At 39.2% G+C, this 22,388-nt stretch overlaps 1 protein-coding gene and 1 pseudogene across 2 annotated transcripts in view; both read right to left on the bottom strand.

Annotated features, from left to right (window-relative positions):
• The window catches only part of CHCHD6 (coiled-coil-helix-coiled-coil-helix domain containing 6), a 360,080-nt gene that overhangs the window by 183,182 nt on the left and 154,510 nt on the right, over positions 1–22,388 (bottom strand). The window lies entirely within an intron of this gene.
• On the bottom strand, positions 20,015–20,203 carry LOC109439162 (cytochrome c oxidase subunit 7C, mitochondrial pseudogene; annotated as a pseudogene).

A 22,388-nucleotide genomic window follows, 5' to 3' on the forward strand; every position in this document is an offset into this window, starting at 1 on the left:
TCTTCAGAAATTGGGAATAGAGGGATCATATCTCAACATAACAAAGGCCATATAGGATAAACCCACAGCTAACATCACACTCAATGGAGAAAAGCTAAAACCATTCCCCTTAACATCAGGAACGAGGCAAGGTTGCCCACTTTCTCCACTTCTATTCAACATAGTGCTGGAAGTTGTAGCCACAGCAATCAAACAAGAAAAAGAAACAAAAGGCATCCAAATTGGTAAGGAGGAAGTAAAATTGTCATTATATGCAGATGACATGATACTATATATAGAGAACCCTAAAGACTCCACCAAAAAACTATTAGAACTGATAAATGAATTTAGTAAAGTAGCAGGATAACAAATTAATATTCAGCAATCAGTTGCATTTGTATATACCAATAATAAAACATCAGACGGAGAAATTAAGAAAACTACCCCATTTACAATTGCTTCAAAGTCTATAAAATACCTGGGAATAAATTTAACCAAAGAAGTCAAACATCTGTACTCAGAAAATTATAAGACACTGAAGAGAGAAATTAAACAAGATACAAATAGTTGGAAATACATACCATGCTCATGCACAGAAAGAATTAATCTAGTTCAAATGTCCATACTGCCTAATGCAATATACAGATTCAACGCAATTGTTATCAAACTAACAAGGACATTTTGCACAGAAATAGAACAGGTAATCCTAAAATTTATATGGAACCGTAAAAGAACCCGGATAGCCTCGGCAATCTTGAGAAATAAGAACAAAGTGGGAGGTATAACGATACTTAACATCAAATTATATTACAAGGCTACAGTAATCAAAACAGCATGGTACTGGCATAAAAACAGACACATAGATCAATGCAACAGAATACAGAGCCCAGAAATAAATCCATGTCTATATGGTCATTTAACCTATGACAATGGAAGCAAGAATTTACAGTGGGGTAAAGACAGTCTATTCAATAAATGGTGCTGGGAAACCTGGACAGACACATGCAAAAAAATGAAGCTGGACCACCTCCTTATACCATGTACAAAAAAAAATTCAAAATGGATTAAAGACTTAAATGTAAGCTCTGAAACCATGAAATTCCTAGAAGAAAATATAGGAAGAAAGTTTGCAGACATTACCCGGAGAAGATTTTTACTGATATGTCCCCTCGGGCAAGGGAAGTAAGAGAAAAAATAAACATGTGGGATTACATCAAACTAAAAAGTTTTTCACAGCAAAGGACACCATCAATAAAACAAAAAGGGATCCTACTGAATGGGAGAAGATATTTGCCAATGATACATCCGATAAGGGGTGAATATCACAAATTTATAAAAAACTCACTCAACTCAACTCCAAAAAAACAAACAATCCAATTAAAAAATGGGCAGAGGACATGAAGAGACATTTTTCTTAAAAGGACATACAGATGGCAAACAGACATGAAATGAAAACGAAAAAATGCTCAACCTCACTAATCATTAGGGAAATGTAAATAAAAACCGCAATGAGATACCACCTCACCCCAGTAAAAACGGCTGTCATCAATAGATCAACAAACAACAAGTGCTGGCGCGGATGTGGAGAAAAGGGAACCCTTGTGCACTGTTGGTGGGATTGCAGACTGGTGTCACCGCTACGGGAAACAGTAGGGAGGTATCTCAAAAATCTGAAAATGGAACTACCTTAAGACCCAGCAATTCCACTCCTAGGTATCTATCCGGAGAAATCCAAAACTCTAATTCAAAAAAATTTATGCACCTCAATGTTTACTGCAGCACTATACACAACAGGCAAGAGATGAAAACAACCAAAACGCCCATCGGTAGACGACTGGATTAAGAAACTATAGTACATTTATACAATGGAGTATTACGCAGTCATAAAGAAGAATGAAATCTTACCATTTGCAACAATATGGATGGACCTAGAAAACGTTATGTTAAGTTAAACAAGTCAAAGAAAGACAAATGCCATATGATCTCACTTATATGTGGAATCTAAAGAAAAGAATAAATGAATGAACTAATCAGAAACAGTCTCAGAGACATAGAGGAAAAACTGAGCGTTGCTAGATGGGAGTGGGGAGTGGGGATACGGGGGAAGGTGAGGGGATTAGAAAGCACAGTTGGTAACCACAAGATGGACACGGGGTTCTGAAAGTCAATTTCGGGAATGTAATCAATAATGTAGAGATTTTGTAGGGTATCTGATGGACACTTGTCTCATTAGGGAGACCACCTCAGGGAAGATGTAGATGCCTGATCACTGCACTGGACACCTGAAGCTGAAGAATAATGAATGTCAACTACAATTTTATATATATACATATATATGTGTTCATATATATAATATATATATATATATATATATATATATATATATATATATATATATATATATATTTATTTATTTACAAGAAGCCGAGTACAGCATTAGGAGTAGACAGTGGAAATGTAATGGCTGTGTGTGATGTCAGAGGGGTAGTGGATTGGTTGTCACTGTGTGAGGGATATAAATGATGTCTAACTATTACATTGTCTTGTGCACCTGAAACTAATAAAAAAATGTTAAAAACAAAGCAAACAAAAAGAAACCTACAGCTAATATCATAATTAGTGGTGAAATATTGATCATCTTCCCCTAAGGCTACAATTAAGAGAAGAACACCCAATATAATAACTTCTATTCTGAATTGTATTGGAGGTCCAGGCAGTGCAGCAAGGCAAAAAAATAAATGAATTTTTTTTTTAATCCCAATCTTCAGATTGGAAAGCAAAAAGTAAAATTGCCATGACACTGAAATGACCAGACTGTGTATGTAGAAAAACATAAGGAAATTACACAACATAGCAAAATTAGTAGCATTTCTATATATAGTAGCAATAAATAAATTTTAAAAAATCAATGAAATGAAAAGCAGTGCCATTTCCCTTAATATCCAAAAATATAAAACACCTAGGAATAAATGCAACCAAAAAGATCTAAGATCACTGCATAGAAATCTATGAAACATTGCTGAGAAGGCCTAAACGTGTGTGTGTGTGTGTGTGTGTAGAGAGAGAGAGAGAGAGAGAGACAGAGAGAGAGGGAGAGAGAAATCAAGGCGGGATGGAAGAGAGAGGAAGAGGTAGAGAGACTGGAAAACTTAAGAATGTTAACATGTCAATTCTCTCCAAATTAATCTATAGATGTTAAACTGACAAACTCATTCTAAAATTGATAGAGAAATGCAAAGGACTTAGAAAAGCCACGATCATCTTGAAACTCATAAAACCGGAGGACTAATATGTGAGATAATCAGACCTACTATAAAGATACAATAATTAATAAAATGTATTGTTGGCACAAGGAAAGAAACAGACCAACTGAACTAAATAGATTCCAGAAACATCCTCTGTGTATATAGTCAACTAATTAATGACCAAGGTCCTCCTGAAATCCAGTGAGGAAAGAATTGTCTTTTTAATAAATGGATATTGCTACCTGATACCTTATACAAAATTAATTCACAGTGGATCAGAGCCCTAAATGAGAAAGATTTTTTTTAATTGAAATATAATATCAGTACAATCGCTATCAAAATCATAGCCGCGTTTTTCTTTTGCAGAAATAGAAAAATACATCCTAAAATCATATAGAATTTCACAGGACCCCAAATAGTAACCATAGTCAGGAAAAAGAAGAAAACTACAGGATTCACACCTCTTAATTTCGAAACTTATTACAAAGCTCAGTAATCAAGACAGTGTGGTACTGACGTAAGGACAGACATATAAATTAATGGAATGGAATTCCGAGTCTAGAAAAAAACTTTTGTACTTATAGTCAACTGATTTCGACAAGGGTGTCAAGTCCATACAGTGGGAGAAGAACAGTCTTTACAACAGATGATGCTAGTATAAGCGGATGTCCATGTGCAAAAGAAAGAAGCTGGACTCGTACCTCACAACATGTACAAAACTAACTCAAAATGGATCAAAGACCTAAATTTCAGAGCTAAAACTACAAAACTCTTAGAAGAAAACACAGGGATCAATCTTAGTTACTTTGAATATGGCAATGGATTCTTAGATGTAACACCAAAAGCACATGTAACCTAAGAAAAAACAGACAAATTGAACTTCATGAAAATTTTAAACTTTTCTGCTATTTGTCACCATGTACCAAAATTAACTCAAAATGGATCAAAGACTTAAGCATAAGACCTGACACAATAAACTGCATAAAAGAAAACATAGGTACTAAACTTATGGACCTTGGGTTCAAAGAGCATTTTATGAATTTGACTCCAAAGGCAATGGAAGTAAAAGCTAAAATAAACGAATGGGACTATATGAAACTTAAAAGCTTCTGTGCAGCAAAAGAAACCATCGACAAAATAAAGAGACCACCAACTGAATGGGAGAAGATTTTTGCAAACAGTGCCTCCGATAAGGGGCTAATATCCAGAATATACGAGGAACTCATGCAACTCAACAAGAAAAAAACAAACAACCCAATTGAAAAATGGGCAGACGACCTGAAGAGACATTTCTCCAAAGAGGACAAACAAATGGCAAATAGATATGAAAAAATGCTCAACATCACTAATCATCAGAGAAATGCAAATAAAAACCACAATGAGATATCACCTCACCACAGTCAGAATGGCTATCATCAACAAGACAAATAGTAACAAGTGTTGGAGAGGCTGTGGAGAAAAAGGAACCCTCATACACTGTTGGTGGGAATGCAGACTGGTACAGCCATTATGGAAGGCAGTGTGGAGGTTCCTCAAAAAATTACGAATAGAATTACCATATGACCCAGCAATCCCTCTCCTGGGTATCTACCCAAAAAATCTGAAAACATTTAGAGATAAAGACACGTGTGCTCCAATGTTCATTGCAGCTTTGTTTACGGTGGCCAAGACATGGAAACAACCAAAATGTCCTTCGATAGATGAATGGATAAAGAAGTTGTGGTATATATACACAATGGAATACTATTCGGCGGTAAGAAAAGATGATATAGGAACATTTGTGACAACATGGGTGGATCTTGAGAGTGTAATACTGAGAGAAATAAGTCAGACAGAAAAAGCAGAGAACCATGTGATTTCACTGATATGTGGTATATAAACCAAAAACAACAAAAGAACAAGACAAACAAATGAGAAACAAAAACTCATAGACACAGACAATAGTTTAGTGGTTACCAGAGGGTAAGGGGGGTGGGGGGTGGGAGATGAGGGTAAGGGGGATCAAATATATGGTAATGGAAGGAGAACTGACTCTGGGTGGTGAACACACAATGGGATTTATAGATGATGTAACACAGAATTGTACACCTGAAATCTGTGTAATTTTACTAACAATTATTTGGCAATGGATTCTTAGATGTGACAATAAATTTTAAAAAAAATTAAATTAAAAATTAAAAATAAATTTTAAAAAATTAAAATTAAAAAATAATAAAATTTAAAAAAATTTTTAAACTTTTGTGTTTCAAAGGACATCATCAAGAAAGAGAATAGACACCCACAGAATGGGTGAAAATACTGGCAAATCATTTCTCTCATGTGGGACTTACATTCAGAATATTTAAGAACTCTTACACATATAAGAACTCAGAGATGGCAAGGGCTAAGTATTATAGACTGGAAACATGTGGCCAGCGGCTTCTATGTCTCTATGACAGTCACTGCCTGATGCTGGGGGATAGGAGCAGTTGAGCTACATGCATAGCCTCTGTATGGGAGGGACCCAAGGAGTAAACATGTCTTTTTCTCTACTAAGAATCTTCTAGTCTTGCCAACTTTCACCAAAGCTGAAACTGACTTCATGCAGTATTGAAAAGCCTAGCAGGCGAGGTACCCTTTGCTATTAGATAGTGGGCAAGGAAGTTAAGCTGCTCAGGAATAGGCCCAAGACTGTACACCATTCTGAGACTGATGGGCTCAAAGAATGCAGCCACGCCCTCCTGGCCAGCTGTCAAGAGTTCAGGTACACTATACCTGCACCTGATCTCAATGTATTCCATTACCAGGAAAAAAATATATAAATATACATTTTTTGTTTATTTTCCTGGAAAAAAATGCCCGACATTGGAGCTTGTAACCCACCTTTCCATTATGACACACTGCGGCAGAGGCTCAGAGGATAGCCTGGTTTTGCAGAAAGGGAGGCTGGAGTCTGCCACCCATAAACTGCACTGGGTGGGGGCAGCCAGTGGAAATGGAGGCAGGTGAAGGATACAACAGAGCTGCCCATATCATACTAGGAACTTCAAGCTGACCTGCTAAATCAAACTTGAAAAATCCATCTTCACACCTCCCCATGGGGCTGGGAGGAGACACAGCAGGTATGCAGACCACAGCCCCACTGGCAGACACCCCTGTCAGCAGCTCATCTCAGGCCTTTTTAGACCAACTGGCAATGCCATTAAGGCCTGTAGCAGGAAGGACCAGGTTGTCACAGAGAATGGAATCAGAAGATAGGGAGACATGGGAGATGCAAAGAACTAGGGAGGCTGTCTGTTTTACCCCTGGCAAGGAAAGGTTCCTGGTAATGCGGTTCACTGCCTTTCAGGAAGAGACCTCTACAGGGAGCATTGGGTAATGGTGGCCAATCCGCTTAGCATCTGTGGGCAGAAGAGTTCATCTTCTTAACTGGTGAAATGCGAAGTCCACCATGTTGCCATGGTGATCTATATTAGAGAACATTGGGCCCACATGGATAAGCTATTGCTTCATTTGCCTTCATTTATTTCCTCTTAAAAAAATACATTTTAATATAGACTCCAAGCCAGTACAGGTAATAAACATAATGAAAGGCAGGCTGGCTGTCTCCAAGGGGATCCGGTCACCTCTGGGAGGCTGAGTTAGAACTTGATGGAACACACTCAGCAAGCATGTACAGAACCTGAAACCCCAGCGAGGGGCTGGGCTAGGCTTTGTGGGAGAGAGTTAACCACTGCCAAAGCATCTGAGAAAGATGAGAAGCTCATCCATAATAATTACAATAAAGGTGGGAAGTATCAAGTTCTACCACTAGGGCTACGAAATGCATAAGAACTCAGAGATGGAAAAGATTCCTTACAGTTAGGAAGATGAGGCAAGAGAGCTACATAAAAGAAAGAGAGCAGGAAGACATTCATGAAAACCTCCCACTGCCAACGTTGCTGCACAGGTCATCTCAGTCATCTTGACAGGCACCAGGCACCTTCTACAGGGGAGAGGCTTTGAGGGAGGAGGTGAAATGCCCAAAGCCAGAGCTGGACAGCGGCCAAGTCAGGATTCCAGCCCAGGTTTATGTGACTGAACTAGCACATTCTATGACCCCTTGATGGCATTCAACCGAGACCTGGAGAGAATGCATTTCAAGTAGAAAATGGGGTGCTGGCACCTGGGCTGACAGCAGATTCCCAGACCCCCAAAGATAGTGCAGACAGGGCACAGAAGAGAGAGGAATGCGAGCCAGCTGAGGCAGGAAGTTCATGGAAGGGAAGAAGGCTCGGATGCAGCCTTGCCTGCCACCTACAAAGTTGGGAACTGCACGGGGTTCAGCAGAGAGAATGACAGCAGCACTATGAACAAGTAAGCTGGATAGCATCTGACTGACCCTGGTGCCAGGGCCCTGCAGGGAAGATCATGCACCTGGAGTGTTCCCAAAGCAGACTCGCAGACACTAGGCCTTCTCTATATGACATTACAGATGTGTAAATACACAGTCAGCTGACAGGGAGAGATAGCCAGGGCCTTTTTTGGGTAACTATCAACGCTTTCTGGCATTTACCAGGAAAGCTTCTCACCTAAAAAAAAAAAAAGAGGACCATCTATCTGACAAAACCCCAAGGTATTCAATTACAAAGAAACAACAAAACTGCATTTCTCTTTTCTGTAGTGCTCTGCTGCCTTCTGGCTTCCAGTCATTACAACAGACAGGCAAGAACATTGCACATGAGGCACAGGCCCTGAGTTCACTCACCATAATCCACCCAGAGAGAGTGGTAGATGATTGTATGAGGTATAGGAGCTTCCCCCAGCAGGATTCCTTTAAATAACACGTTCCCTGGTGCATATGCAAGATTCCATTTGTGCTCCATCACTGGTGAATCTGTTTACAGGATAGAGCTCATGAACAAGCTGACAGGAACCTCCTCTGTCCTAACCCCTCAGGCCCACACCCAGCATCTTAAGGAGTCCCGAGATTCTAGAAGACAGATGGTTCCAGAAGGGAAACAAGCTTCCTTTGCCAATGATAACTGGCTGGCTGGAAAAGTCCATCACTGGGCACATCTACCCTGTTTCCCCAAAAATAAGACCTAGCCGGACAATCAGCTCTAATGTGTCTTTTGGAACAAAAATTAATATAAGACCCAGTATTATATTATATTATATTATATTATATTATATTATATTATATTATACTCGACCTTATATTATAGTAAAATAAGACCAGGAATTATATTATATGTTATATTATATTATATTATACCCAGTTTTATATGATAGTGAAGTAAGACTGGGTCTTATATTAATTTTTGCTCCAAAAGATGCATTAGAGCTGATTATCTGGCTAGGTCTTATTTTCGGGGAAACACAGTACTACAAAGAAAATGTGAGCTGTGAGAAATCCAGGTGGTCACCCCAACAGAGCCAAGCAATGGCTCCACAGTCCATACAACCACCTGGACATTGGTTGTTTGTTTAGTCATGTCCAATACGACAAAGCCTGTGTGTCTGGCTCTGTGCTAGGCTCTCGTCATCCTCTAGACAAATCTGCTTCAAGCACACAGTTTACACTGTTGCTGGAGAAAATAATACAAATAACAATAGTCCTCAAGCACATCCTGGCCTACAGGTGGAAACAGTGCTCTAAAGGAAGAGGAAAAAGAGGCAGAGGAGGAAGAGAAAGAGGGGGAAGAATCAGAAGGGCACTCAGAGAGAAGAGGACACTTGAGCTTGATGTAGCAGATATCTTTTCCCCAGGCAGAGGACCGGGAAAAGCACCTTCGAAGCAGAAGGTACATTACAAGCAAAGCACAGAGGGATAGAATTGCAGTCTTTTGTAAATGGTGAGAAGTTCTGCGTCTCCAGTAGGGGTGCAGGCCTCTTCGTTGGGGAAAAGCTGGGATGAGGCCAACAAGAGGCAGAGCTAAGCTCCTTGACTGCTAGGCTATAGGGCTGGGACTTGGTAACAGAAATGAAGGGAATCCTTGCATGGTTTTGACCAAAGGTGTAGCATCATCAGGCATGATTTTCTGATGGATAATTCTGGGGTCAGAATGGAGGATGGATCCCCAGGGAACAAGGACTACTGACAGAGAGGTCAGATAGGGACCAACAGCCTACAGAGCAGCAGCTAGGGCCAAGACTATTAAGAGTGGTTGTGGGAAGAAAGGAGGATTGACATAAGAGGGAAAACTTAAGATTAAGCAAATAAGACTTGTAACTGAAACCAGGTGAGAGAGAGGGAGGAGTCAGAAAGTGCTAACCAGGTTTCCAGCTTGTTGTTAACCTACCTAAAGAACACCAGGACAAGAGCAGACTAGGAAAATGAGACAGAGAAATCTGACCTGGACGTGCACAGAATTAGGAGTCTCTAGCATTGAGGACAACTGAAACCATGGGAAAGTAGGAAGTCACCCAAAGAGACATCTATTCAAAAAAAAAAAAAAAAAGATATAACCCTGGGGAGCACCAAGATTTAAGGACAAGGTAAAAAATAAAACAAGGCCTGCTGAAAACATAACCCTGCAACAAAAGGGCTTAGGATACTAATTTGTTTCTATGTTTTCTCCAAGGCTCATCATGCACCAAACTGAAGCCGTCCCTAGTTTGGGTGAGATTCATAAACTGCTTTCTGCCTGTGCTTCAGAAGAAAGAGACAAATTCCCTTAAGGTGACAAAGAGCCGCTTCCAACCCTTTTAAAACAAACCTATGTCTTTCCTCAACAGAGAGATCTTTCCTATCTATATTTCTTTCTTACCACATATGATTTCAGGTCAATAGCCCACCCTTGAAAATTGTGTCTAGATCCAGAAATATAAAATCAAGAAAAGCCACACATCAATATTCTTGGTGCAATAAGCCTAACAAAGTTAGCTAAGTGTAATGCTGGATTCAAAACAATCCCTTTGGGGGAACTCCATCCTTTATCCCCACAAATACTGATTTGGACTTGGACTCTTTCTCATCTGGATGAGAATTCTAAAAATCTAGAACAGCTTCCTGGCAGCTCCCTCAAGCTGCAGCTAGTGTCCTGCAACTAACTAATGCTTTGAGGTTCACTCTGGGCAGAAACCCTCCTGGCCCCAACTAGACCAGCTCTGTGTCTAAGACTGACACAACGGCCTGGAACCCTGACTAGTCAGGAAAGAAGCAGGCGAGGGTGGGCCCTGGATCCAGCATGTGCCAGGCCAATTGACGGATGTCCAGGCTACCCTGTACAGGACAGGAGAGTGGGCTCTCCAGCCAGGCAGTCCTGGCAATATGGTCTCCCTATCTTAATTTGCAAAAATAAAACTAAGGCCTTTCTCAATACGTGTTTGTTATGATTCAAGGAGCTAATGTGGGTAAAAGCACTCAATAGTGCCAGAGTTACATTTCTTACAGTTCTTCCTCTCACTGAGGATTACAGTGCAGAGGTAGCTGCAACTTTAGGAAAACTCATTTAAGTAAGGTAATCATTCATATTCCTATGTTTTCTTCAAACAGCAAACTGCCCTAGCATATTTTAAAATAACAGCAGCAACGTAATTTACTGACATTAATTCTGAACTAACTTACCCACAACCGCATTTAATCCTAATAATAGTCAAATATGGTCAATAGACAGTGACAGCATCCCTATCAACAGGATGAGAATGCCAAGGTTCAGAGAAGTGACCTCACTTGTCCAAGATCACTTAACCAGCAAAAGGCAAAATGGGATGTGAATTCAAAACATCAAAACAATTTTTAATTTTAAGATTTATTGACCCACTGCTTGTTAGAGGTAAGAAATTTCACACGAAATATCTGATCTAATTTCTGATTCTAAATCCCATATCCTTCTACAACACTATGCTGACTCCCTAAAAAAAGATTCATACTAGTACTTAAAAAGTTTCATTTTTACAAACTTAATCAGATTTATAATATATAAAGCAAGCATTATGTACATATAATAATGGTAGATTCCAAGACTGCCTGGAGGAAGAGAAGCCACAGACACCAGCACCTCCAACAGGACACTTCCAGGATGAGGAGATAAAATATACTGGGTCATTCAAAGGTACGTATAAAAATGGCAGGCAATAACTTTGCAGGGTGACAGATGGTTACTAGACTGACTTAGTGTGGTGATCACATCATAAGGTATATAAATGTGGAATCACTATACTATGCACCTGAAGCTAGCATATTGTATACCATCTATACTTAAAAAAAAAAGATACCAAGTTTCCAATAAATAGGCAAATAAAGAAAGAGTCATCCACAAAAAGTAGTATCATAAAATTTAAGCAAGAAATGAGATGCAACTCTAAAGGCATAACATAAACAGGAAAACATTCTTTAGATACATTAGAAGCCAGAAAAAGATGATCTTGCCAATTTTTAAAATGAGGTTAATAACTGATCATGTGAAAAATACTTGTAATGTTTTTTTTTCTCCAAATTCAAAGTCACATGTGGACTAAAGACTTCAATCGGGCCACATAGAGAAAGGAAGGGAAAGAAACCAGATCTTTATCTCCAAATTTGCATTTGGAGCTCTCAGGAAAGTGGCCAAATCCATTCCAGGAAATCTGGTATTTCTAAGACTTCATGGAGGACTGAGAATGTGCCTGAATCACCTGGTGAAGAGCCACTGTGAGGTGTGCATTTACAAAGAACTTCCAGGATACAGGATACGAGACTGGAAAACTGCAGGTCCACCAACTTCATTACAGGGTTTTGATTTTTTTTCTTCCAATACTAAATCTATGTTCTTCCCTGACTACCACCAGCAGTATGGGCATGGAAATAAAAACACAAAATTCATTTGCAAATACCCAAAAGGAAAATATAGGCCATGTTCTGGCACGGCTGTATGAAGAGCTAGTCCTGCCTAGATAGAGTAATCTTCTAGGCTAGAAAAATAGGCCCACAGGTCTTAGGGTCACATTATTTCACTTTGGCAGGAAATTAGACCCTGTCCCCTATGGCATGGTCACCAATGACAAAGGAAAACAATGAGATAAATTCTCTTTAAGCAAGAAGCTAAATGTCTGGCAGACGGCATTCAGTTCACATCAGTAAGCCAGTGCTTCTGAGGCACAGGGATTTAATAAACAGGACTATGTAGGAATATGTCCTAGGTCCATATTTGTCAACAGCCTCAACAAACACCTCATTGCCAGTCTGCTAGGGTACTATACATTAAATATATAAAGGTTTTCAGGCAGGGGAACGAACACAAAAGTGGCCACACACACACATACAGGAAAGAATTTGAATAGAGGTCACAGACAAGTAGCCTGCAAGCCACTTTCTGTCAACTGATATGTTCTATTTGGTTAGCAAAGATTAAAAATAACTAATTGCCAACACTTAAAAATTGGAAGATTTCACATAAACCTCTATTATTTCTGATTTAGAAAAATACAAAAAAGTGCCACTATTACACCCACATTCCTACCTACCAACAATCAACAGGAGCTGGAGATGGAGTTTCTCCCCCTCCCTCACCCCCGAGCAGAACCAGCACACTTCAGATTGCCATAGTCTACACCATGCCCTATTACCTAAATACAAGGTCAGTTCCACCCAATTAATTCTGCATGGCTTCCACAGGCTTTGAGGTTTGTTAGCTCTTGATTAGAATTCTAATATTATATAGAAGTTCAGTAACTGTTCTCATAAAAATCAGTGAATAAACACAAAGAACTACAATTAGAATTGAAACACAAACTGTAAAAAAAACAGCACTTTTCCACCAATTATTTTGGTATTCATTAGAGCTCTGTCCCAAGTCCTTTTCTTTTCTCTCTCACACATATTCCATAGATACATCCCATCTGTTCCCAATCAATGACCCATGGACTGGTGACTCTCACTCACGGTCTCTAATCTGGAGGTCCTGCCTACAGGACAGTAGATGTACTTGCATACACAGACTTCTCTGAAGTGTCTACAACTGTGCCTGTCCTCTTCCCCCACCCCACCTACCCATAAAGCCTGCTCCTCTTCTTATGTCCATAGCTCAGGAAGTACCCATCATCCACTCTGTAGCCTGAGAGCATCAACACTGAGCCTTCTTCATTTTGTCTTTTTCTTTTTCCTTGCAATAAGCTTTCTAATTTGGAATACTTTAGATTTACCAAAGGTGTAAAAGATAAAACAGGGGTTCCTATCATCAGAATGGCGGCATGAGGTGAGACTCTGTAAATCTCCACAGGAATTTACAACAAATGGAACAACTATAACTCTCGTGCAAGCGGGAGAGGAGGGAAGGGAGTAGTGCAGAGACAAAGCCGCGGGGGCGCAGGACGCAGACCTGGCTAAGTGCTCTGAGCTCGCTGCATCCCGGAGCTACCGCAGCTGCGGGAGAGGGAAGAACTCGGACTGCTAGGGCTCCGCCAGGGCTCCACAGGGCTGAGGGGACAGCATATAACACGGCTGAACCCAACGCTCACAGCAGAGACCTCGGAGAAAAGACTGAGGGAAGAGGGCTAAAAACAGTACTTTAAGCCCTGACTGCCAAGCACAGAACGGAAGCCTTAGGCAATGAGACTAGCCACCCCCTCCTTACTCTCCCAGAGCTCGCCCCACCCCCACCTGCCCGGTGCTAGAAACAGAACAGTAGCAGTAACAGATCAAAAGAACAGAATATTTGCTGTTCTGAGAACTGTCGACGACAGACAGATTTGCAGCACAACTAGTTCTGGCAAAGGGAAGGGAGCTGTGGAAGCAGGATTCGCTGTGGTGGTGGTCGCTGCCATTGTTCTGGGCCACCTCTAGCAACTCACCCCGCCCCTGGCCCCACCTATCTGGGCAGATCTCTGCAGGAGTAAACAGAACTGCTGAAACTCACAGGCTTTGAATCTGGTGCAGGAAGACCTTTGGAACTTCAAACGCTCTCCACATACCCAAACGGACACTGCACCCTGTGATCCAGGCGAACTATTAACAGAGGAGAAGCCCATCTCCCAGGGAATCCCCACATTCTGTGAGAAGCTGGAATAGTGCAGAGAAAACATAGCACTACCATGTGAGAGAGAAAAAAAGGCTGCAGTCGGAGAGAAAATAAAACGCTCTACCAACAAGTAATGGAAAACAAAAGAAAGACCTCTTCCTATCAACCTGTTGCTGAAGCCACTCCTGTAGATGTCTAGGAAGAGAAATAATAAATCAGCAATTGCCATGAATAACCAAGGCAACAAGACAGCTCAGAAAGAAAGTGAAAAGTCTCCAGAAAAGGAACTTAAAGATACGGAAATATGTGATTTAAATGACAGAGAATTCAAGATTGCAGTTCTGAAAAAACTCAACGAAATGCAAGAAAACACAGAAAGGCAGTTTAATGAACTCAGAAACACAATCAAAGAACAACATTAGCATTTTACGAAAGAGATTGAAATTTTAAAAAAGAACCAAATAGAATTTCTGCAGATTAAGAACTCAATAGAAGAAATTAAGAATGAAATAGCAAGCTAGGTAGTAGAGTTGACCAGATGGAGGAAAGAAGCAGTGACACTGAAGATGGAATTGTGGACTTGACACAGATGGAAGAAGAAAGAGACTTGAGACTTAAAAGAAATGAAATAACTCTACAAGAACTTTCAGACTCCATCAGAAAGAGCAATATAAGAATAATGGGCAGACAAGAAGGAGAAGAGAGAGAGAAGGGAACAGAGAATATATTCAAACAAATTGTCGATGAGAACTTCCCAAATTTGTGGACAGAACTGGATCCTCGAATCCAAGAAACAAATAGAACACCTAATTACCTCAATCCCAACAGGCCTTCTCCAAGGCACATTGTATTGAAGCTGTCTCAAATCAACGAAAAAGAAAGAATCCTCAAGGCAGCCAGAGAAAAGAAGATGGTAACCTACAAAGGAAAGCCCATTAGATTATCATCAGAATTCTCAGCAGAAACTCTACAAGCCATGAGGGAGTGGAACCAAATATTCAAACTATTGAAGGAGAGAAATTATGAGCCAAGAATAATATGTTCAGCAAAGATATACTTTAGATATGAAAGAGGAATAAAGACCTTTCCAGACATACAGAACCTGAGGGGATTTTCTAATACACGACCTGCACTAGAAAAAATACTAAAGGAGGCTATTCGACCACCATCAACAGGGACAATTTGTGGCAACCAAAACATTAAAAGGGGGAGAGTAAAGCCTGAATCGGAATGTGGGAATGGAGAAAGTAAGTGCGCTGAAGACAATGGAATATTCTAAATACCAAACTTTCTTTTACATAAACTTAAGGATAACCACTCAAAAAAAAAACCAGAACTGAAAAATATACTGTAATAAAAGAAGAAACAGAGGAAAACATCATAGAATACTACCACACAGAAATAACACACAATAAAAAAAAGCAAAAAAAAAATGGAGACACAGCCTTACCAGAAAACTAAAGATAAAATGAAAGGAAATCCTCACATATCAATAATCACCCTAAATGTAAACTCACCAATAAAAAGGCACAGAGTAGCAGACTGGATAAAACACTAAACCCAACCAAATGCTGTCTCCAAGAGACACATCTCAGCTACAAGAACAAGCACAGACTCAAAGTGAAGGGTGAAAATTGACACTCCAAGCAAATGGTATCCAGAGAAAATCAGGTGTAGCCACACTGATATCAGATGAAACAGACTTCAGGGTGAAAAAGGTAATAAGAGACAAAGATGCACATTTCATAACGGTAAAGGGGACTATACAACAAAAAGACATAACAGTCATCAATATTTATGCACCCAATCAGGGAGCACCGAAATATACCAAGCAACTACTAACAGAACTAAAGGGAGAAATTGACCAAAACACAATTATACTAGGGGACTTAAATACATCATTGACAGCTATGGATAGATCATCCAAACAGAAAATAAATAACAAAATAGCAGCCCTAAATGACACATTAGATGAAATGGACATAATTGACATATATAGAACACTTCATCCTAAAACATAAGACTATACATTCTTTTCTAGTGTACATGGAACATTCTCAAGGATAGGCCAAATATTGGGACATAAAATCAGCCTCAGCAAATTTAAGAAGATTGAAATAATACCAAGCATATTCTCTGATCACAAGGCTTTGAAACTGGATATCAACCGCAAAAAGAAAGCAAGAAAAAACACAAATACATGGAGAATAGACAACATACTTTTAAAGAACGACCGGGTCAAGGAAGAAATTAGAAGAGAGATCAAAAGATACATACAAACAAATGACAATGAAAATACATCCTACCAAAATTTTTGGGATGAAGTGAAAGCAGTTTTAAGAGGGAAATTTATATCATTAGACGCCTATCTCAAGAAACAAGAAAAATCCCAAATAAATAGCCTCATGTCACACCTTAAAGAACTAGAAAAAGAAGAACAAGTGAAACCCAAGGTCAGCAGAAGAAAGGAAATAACAAAAGTCAGAGCAGAACTAAATGAAATAGAGCACAAAAAGAATAGAAAAATCAGTGTGACAAAGAGCTGGTTCTTTGAAAAGATTAACAAAATTGACAAACCCTTGGCTAGACTCACTAAGATAAAAAGAGAGAAGACGCTAATTAACAAAATCAGAAATGAAAAGCGGAAGTTATCACGGACACCACAGAAATACAAGGGATCATCCAAGAATACTATGAAGTACTATATGCCACCAAATTCAATAACCTAGAAGAAATGGACAACTTCTTAGAAACATATAGCCTTCCAAGGCTGAACCATGAAGAACTGGAAAATCTAAACAGACCAATCACCAGTACAGGAATTGAATCAGTCATCCAAAACCTTCCCAAAAGCAAAAGTCTGGGACCAGAGGGCTTCACTAGTGAATTCTACCAAACCTTCAAAGAGGATCTAATACCAATCCTGCTCAAACTCTTCCAAAAAATTGAAGAAGAGACAGTACTCCCTAACTCATTTTATGAGGCCAACATTACCCTGATACCAAAACCTGGTAAGGACAACACAAAAAAAAGAAAACTACAGACCAATATCTCTGATGAACACACAAGCAAAAATCCTAAACAAAATTCTAGCAAATCGAATACAACAATGCACTAAAAAGATTATTCATCACGACCAATTGGGGTTCATCCCCAGGGCACAAGGATGGTTCAACATCCGCAAATCCATCAAAGTGATATATCACATAAACAAAATAAAGGATAACAATCATATAGTTATATCAATTGATGCAGGAAAAGCGTTTGACAAGATACACCATCCATTTATGATTAAAACACTTAATAAAAGAGGTATAGAAGGAAAATACCTTAACATAATAAAGGCCATATATGACAAGCCCTCTGCTAATCTCATAATTAACGGTGAAAAAGTGAAGCCCTTTCCTCTATGTTCAGGAACACGACAGGGCTGTCCCCTATCACTTCTGCTTTTCAACATAGTGTTGGAAGTCCTTGCCAGAGCAATCAGGCAAGAGAAAGAAATAAAAGGCATCCAAACTGGGAATGAAGAAGTTAAATTATCACTTTTTGCAGATGACATGACGCTATATATAGAAAACCATAAAGACTCCACCAAAAAGCTATTAGAAACAATCAACGAATACAGTAAAGTTGCCGGCTACAAAATCAACGCACAAAAGTCCATTGCGTTCCTATATACTAACAATGAAATCTCAGAAAAAGAAATACAAAAAACAATTCCTTTTGCAATTGCAGCAAAAAGAATAAAATACCTAGGAATAAACTTAACCAAGGATGTGAAAGACCTATATGCTGAAAATTACAAGACATTTTTATAAGAAGTTGAAGAAGACACAAAGAAATGGAAAGACATTCTGTGCTCATGGAGTGGAAGAATCAACATAGTTAAAATGGCCATATTACCGAAAGCAATATATAGATTTGATGCAATCCCCATCAAAATCCCAATGGCATTTTTTAGAGAAATAGAACAAAAAATCATCAGATTGTTTGGATCCACAAAGACCCCGAACAGCCAAAGCAATCTTAAGAAAAAAGAACGATACTGGAGGTATCACACTCCCAGTCTTTAGCTTGTACTATAGAGCTACAATAATCAAAGCAGCATGGTTTTGGCAGAAAAACAGACACATAGACCAATGGAATAGAAGGTTGAGAACCCAGAAATTAAACCACATAAATACGGACAGTTAATTTTTGACAAAGAAGTAAAAAAACACACAATGGAGAAAAGACAGCCTCTTCAATAAAGGGTGCTGGAGAATTGGATAGCCAGGTGGAAAAGAATGAAACTGGACTGCTCTCTGTCACCATGTACCAAAATTAATTCAAAATGGATCAAAGACTTAAGCATAAGACCTGACACAATAAACTGCATAGAAGAAAACATAGGTACTAAACTTATGGATCTTGGGTTCAAAGAGCATTTTATGAATTTGACTCCAAAGGCAAGGGAAGTAAAAGCTAAAATAAACGAATGGGATTATATGAAACTTAAAAGCTTCTGCACAGCAAAAGAAACCATCAACAAAATAAAGAGGCAACTAACTGAATGGGAGAAGATTTTTGCAAACAGTGCCTCGGATAAGGGGCTAATATCCAGAATATACGAGGAACTCATGCAACTCAACAAGAAAAAAACAAACAACCCAATTGAAAAACGGGCAGATGACCTGAAGAGACATTTCTCCAAAGAGGACATACAAACGGCAAATAGACATATGAAAAAATGCTCAACATCACTAATCATCAGAGAAATGCAAATAAAAACTACAATGAGATATCACCTCACCCTAGTCAGAATGGCTGTCATCAACACGACAAATGGTAACAAGTGTTGGAGAGGCTGTGGAGAAAAAGGAACCCTCATACACTATTGGTGGGAATGCAGACTGGTGCAGCCGTTATGGAAGGCAGTGTGGAGGTTCCTCAAAAAATTACGAATAGAATTGTCATATGACCCAGCAATCCCTCTCCTGGATATCTACCCAAAAAATCTGAAAACATTTATACATAAAGACAAGTGTTCTCCAATGTTCATTGCAGCTTTGTTTATGGTGGCCAAGACATGGAAAAACCAAAATGTCCTTTGATAGATGAATGGATAAAGAAGTTGTGGTACATATACACAATGGAATACTATTCGGCGGTAAGAAAAGATGATATAGGATCATTTGTGACAACATGGGTGGATCTTGAGAGTATGATGCTAAGCGAAATAAGTCAGACAGAAAAAGTAGAGAACCATGTGATTTCACTGATATGTGGTATATAAACCAAAACCAACAAAAGAACAAGACAAACAAATGAGAAACAAAGACTCATAGACACAGACAATAGTTTAGTGGTTACCAGAGGGTAAGGGGGTGTGGGGGGTGGGAGATGAGGGTAAGGGGGATCAAATATATGGTGATGGAAGGAGAACTGACTCTGGGTGGTGAACACACAATGGGATTTATAGATGATGTAATACAGAATAGTACACCTGAAATCTATGTAATTTTACTAACAATTGTCACCGAAATAAATTAAAAAAAAAAAAAAAAGATGAGTTCCTGCATTCTCCAGGCGAATGCCCCTTTCCCCTGATGCTAACATCTTACATTACCATGACACTTTTATCCCAATTAAGAGGCTAACTTGACTATTAATTAAACTCAAGACTATTCAGATTTTACATTTTTCCACTATTGTCCTCCTGTTCTCCAAAATCCAATCCCGGATACAACACTGCATTTAGATCGCCTCTCTCTTTTTTTCATGCCATAAATTTATTTACAAACATATCTAGTATGTTGAGTTCAACAGTTTGAAGCACGTTTCATCGTGATTGTACCTCTTAAAATGCTCCTCTTCATGTCTGTTCATGCGTTAACTAAAACATCCTTATTTCTTAGGCAGTTTGTGTCTTACTGTAAAGTAAGGTGCAGCAAATCCAGCTCCAAAGTACAGAGTCATCTCTAGCAACCACCTCTTTTTTTCCACAGAAAATATCAAATTCTTCCCTGGGCCCTCCTCATCGTGGCTACTATGGACCCCAGAGGTTATAAATCTCCAGATGTTCTGTCCCATCATAGCGCTGTTGGGAGGCTTGAGAAAGGCACAGAGACCGAAAACAGAGGAAATCGTGGTATCACACCAAGTCCTTTTTTCACAACCTTGTTCCCCTACGTGCAAGGACCAAAAGAGTAGATCTTTCTTTTTAAAGTTCATTTCTATTAACATCAAATAATACATAAGTCTATTTATGTCTGTCTCACTTCTCATTTTCCCAGAGGCAACTGAGATTATTTTAGCTGTTTCTTCAAGTATCTGCCTCCACGTTTCTAATTCTGCCATCTACTGACTTACTGCTACGAAAGATGCGGATTGCGCTCCCTTACACATTAACTCTATATATATCTTCCCTTGCCCCATTATCCCAATAGGTTTGATCATAACATTTGTATAGATCAATATTTAGTATTTACAGGACTGTGTAAATATTATTCATAGATGAGCTGTTATAGTGCCATTCTTGTATAACTTGGTTTTCTCTGGAATTAAATGTTTATTCCTTTTAGGAATCGTAAAGACATTGTTCCACTGTCTTGTAGCTTCCAGTGTTGCTGTTGTATGAAGACACTGATTCTTAACCCTTTGTACATAACCTCTTCTCTTTTTCTGTTGAGTTATATAGCCTTCTAAGGTGGCCCCAGTGATCCCCATCTCCTGGTGTTTGCACCCTTCTAATGGCAATTCCCTCCCCTTGAACGTGGGCTAGACCTAGTGACTTGCTACTAACAAAGAGAGTATGGTAAAACTGATGCGATGTCACTTCCAAGGTTACAAAAGACTGTGGCGTCTGTCTTATTCATGTTCACTCTGATGAACCAAGCTGCTTATAGAGAGAACCTAGTGGCAAGGAACTGAGGCCCTCCATGCAATGGTGCACAGGAACTGAACCCTGCAAACAGCCACATGAATAAGCGAGGAAGCAGATCCACCCTAGTCAAGCTTGGTTGGATTGTAGCCCTAACCAACACCTCAGTAGCAGCCTTGTGAGAGACCCAGAGCCAAATGACCCTGCTAAGGCACAGAAACCATGCTACATAAATATTGTTCTAAGCCAGGATTGGCAAACTACAGCCCTGGAGGGGCCATGTGCTTTTGCAAATAAAGTTTTATTGGAACAGTCATAACCACTCATTTAGGTATAATCCATGCCTGCTTTTGTACTGCAGTGGCAGAGCTGAGTAAACTATATGGCACACAAGACTAAAATACGTACTTTAAGAAAACATTTGCCTCTCCCTGTTCTAAGCCACTTTGTTTTGGAGTAATTTGCTATGCAGCAATAGATAGATAATATGTTCTTCTCTCTAGAAACCTGTAGGATCGGTTTTGTTTATGTTCTAAAACTTCATGAAGATGTAGCCTGGTATAGAACAATTCTCAAAAGCTAAGGGGCCCTCTAAATCTGGAAGCCCTTGTTCCTCAGTTCTAGAAAACTTTCTGAAATCATTTCATTGATAATTTCTTCAGTTTTCTTTCTGGTACTGCTATTATTTGGGTGTTTGACCTCCTAAACGAAGTCTCTGATGTTCCTAATGTTTCTCTCATAGTTTTCATCGGTCTTTTTGTTCTAATTTCTGGGAGAATGTCTCAAGGATATTTTCGAGCCCCTCAACTGAATTTTTCATTCCTGTTATCATATTTTTCATTTCTAAGAGCTCTCTTTTCCTAAAATGTTATTTTTAATAGCTCCTGTTCTTATTTTATGAATACAACATCTCCTCTAATCTAAGGATAATTTTAAACTGTAAAAATGGTTTTCTTCTGCTCCCCTGCACTGTTTCCTGTGTTCCCTTTTTCTTTGTTTGGTTGTTTGTTTGTTTTGGACTATAGAGGCTGAATGTTTAGTCTTTTATGTTGGTTTATATTTTGGTCATGTCAGAGAACGTTATCAAATATCTGATGATCTCTTGATGGGATCGTCCCTTCATATTTAAGAATGAAGCAATAACAAACTGCTGCAAGTTTTATTTCTATGGGAGCAATTTGTCAATTGGAAGGGTAACCTGGTTCAGAATATTTTACTGAAAAACTTCCAACTTTCAGTGTTGAACCAGCTTTTCACTTGGACTCTTCAACATCCCAGAAAGGAATGGCTTAATCTCCTGTCTGGGAGGGATATGCCTGTGCTCTTGGAGTCAAGCAGGTATGAAGGGTCTCACCTGGTCTTGAACATGATGTACCATTCTCAGTGATGACTGCTTTC

Source organism: Rhinolophus sinicus, chromosome 4 (genome assembly GCF_057876585.1).
Source record: "Rhinolophus sinicus isolate RSI-liver-muscle chromosome 4, RSI-T2T, whole genome shotgun sequence".
In the NCBI taxonomy this organism is placed as follows: domain Eukaryota; kingdom Metazoa; phylum Chordata; class Mammalia; order Chiroptera; family Rhinolophidae; genus Rhinolophus; species Rhinolophus sinicus.